The sequence below is a fragment of the Suncus etruscus genome, chromosome 2 (genome assembly GCF_024139225.1).
Source record: "Suncus etruscus isolate mSunEtr1 chromosome 2, mSunEtr1.pri.cur, whole genome shotgun sequence".
In the NCBI taxonomy this organism is placed as follows: domain Eukaryota; kingdom Metazoa; phylum Chordata; class Mammalia; order Eulipotyphla; family Soricidae; genus Suncus; species Suncus etruscus.
This window is the reverse complement of record NC_064849.1, coordinates 168,188,627-168,190,995: the sequence shown is the minus strand read 5'-3', so window position 1 is coordinate 168,190,995 and position 2,369 is coordinate 168,188,627. Positions and strand designations below refer to the sequence as shown.

Sequence of the window (2,369 nt, the reverse complement as noted above, 5' to 3'; positions counted from 1 at the left end):
GCTTTGACATCTTTAAGTGTAGGAAAGAAAGCAGTTAAGAGTGAAGATTAGAATTGGGTTCAAATTTCAGTTTAGTCATTACATGCTTTGTAAACGACATCTGTTCTATGCCTACTAACACATGTTTTGCTATTTTATTACTTTACTATTACTGAGGGCCGGAGTAATAACACAGTATTAGGGCATTTGCCTTGCATGCTGCTGACTTGGAATGGACCCAGGTTTGATTCCTGACATCTCATATGGTCTCCTGAGCCTTCAAGGAGCTGTTTCTGAGCACAGAACCAGGAGTAACCCCTGAGATCCTCCAGGTGTGACCCCTCCAGCCCCCCCCCAAAAAACCAAACCAAAACCAAAATATAAGTTACTATTACTTACGTAGGATAAATTCTAAAATAAATTCTAAAAATGAGAAACTTGTATTTATATATATTCAAACTTATATAAATACTAATATGCATTTAATACTTACATACATTCAAACTCTGTAATATTGTAACAGGTTGTAACTTTGTAACATTGAATATTTATAGCATTCAAATTTGACAGGTATTGTCAAGTTGCTCTTCATTATCTTCAACGTTAATTATATTAAATATGTTGGAAGCAAATATATGGGAAACAAAAATATTTTTCTTTTGCTTTACTTGTCCATTAAAATGCTTACTATTACTTACTAAAACTTAGAAAAGATTGAAAAACTAGGTTAAAGAGTGAGACTAAAATAAACTTTACCATTCTTTCTCCCTCTGTTTGATCATTTTATATCTGAGTTAAATGCAATTTTATCATTATTAATATAAGGGCTGTAAGATTTCTAAGGGTCTATGAGGCAAATATCAGCTTTTTTCTTTAATATTTATACTTTCTTTTAACTTGCATAGGATGTGACTCTATTTTTCACTTTATGTTCATTTGGGAGGCCCTGTGACTAGTATGTTGTAAGTAATGTTGTGGGATCCAATGATGTAACTTTTATTATTTACTTCATTGTCTCTTGAGAAAAGCTGAGGAAGTACAGAACACCAAGAGATTAACTTGAAGCTGCTTGAATATATTGTTCATAGTATTTTTCACATAAAAGTATGTTTTCTTCTTTACTTTCAATAAATACATATTTAAGAAATTTCTTAATGGAAATAAATAGGAAAAGAGATACAAAACGTTCTTTCTGTGTGGTCCAAGCTTGCACTGTTAAACACACAAGCAGACATCTTTATCAACTGTTGTTATTTTGTTTTTCAATGTTTTCTCTTTTATTTTTGGACCACACCCAGCTGCTCTCAGGGGTTACTTCTGACTCTGCATTCAGGAATCACTCCTGGCAGGCATATAGGATGTCAGGGATCAAAGCTGGGTCAGTCACATGTAAAATAAATACCCTCTTCTCTGTGCTATCATTTTAGCCCTGTTTTTTTATGGGGGGGGTCACACCTGCAGTACTCAGGGTTTATTCCTGGCTCTATGCTCAGAAATCGCTCCTGGCAGGCTTCGGGGACCATATGGGATGCCGGGATTCGAACCAATGACCTTCTGCAAGGAAGGCAAATGCCTTACCTCCATGTTATCTCTTCGACCCCCCACTTTTTTTTGATAGTAGTCATCCTACTGGGTAGAATCTCATTGTGTCCTTAATTTTTATTTTCTTAATATTTATCATTTTAATGTACTTATTGGCCATTTGTATATTTTATTTGAAAAAAGTCTATTCAGATTTTTTTACACACTTGGTAAAATTATCCAATACTTGTCTACTTTTTACTTATTTTGCTTCATATATGTCCTCAGTTTCTTCTCTTTTGCTGTAGATGATAAAGAGTCAATTTTGAAAAATAGTTGGATAGTGCTTGCTTCGACAGCACATATACTAAAATAGGAACAATACAGAGAAGATTAGCATGGCCCCTGTGCAAGGATGACATGCAAATTTGTGAAGTATTCCATATTTTTTAAACGACATTTTGCAACAATCCTCAGAGATAAAGAGGAGAGCTGGAACTTCCAGCTCACTTCATGAAACCTACCACAAAGAGTGGTGAGTGCAGTTAGAAAAATAACTACACTGAGAACTATCATAACCATGTGAATGAATGAGGGAACTGGAAAGCCTGTCCAGAGTACAGGTGGGGGTGGGGTGGGATGGAGGAAGATTTGGGACATTGGTGGTGGGAATGTTCCACTGGTGAAGGGGGGGTGTTCTTTACATGACTGAAACCTAATCACAATCATGTTTGTAATCAAGATATTTAAATAAAGACAAAAAAGATGATGTAATATTGCACTAAAAAAGAAAAATAGTTGAATAGTATTCCATTGTAAAACTGTATAATGTAGTTTTTAGTAATCTATAAACAGATTATTAATTATTT

General features: G+C 34.5%; 1 non-coding gene across 1 annotated transcript; it reads left to right on the top strand.

Moving 5' to 3' along the window:
• Nucleotides 1-1,843: 1,843 nt before the first annotated feature.
• LOC126003087 (U6 spliceosomal RNA) lies at nucleotides 1,844-1,950 on the top strand. The gene has a single exon (XR_007493630.1). It is a non-coding gene; the product is annotated as a U6 spliceosomal RNA (small nuclear RNA).
• Nucleotides 1,951-2,369: the final 419 nt, after the last annotated feature.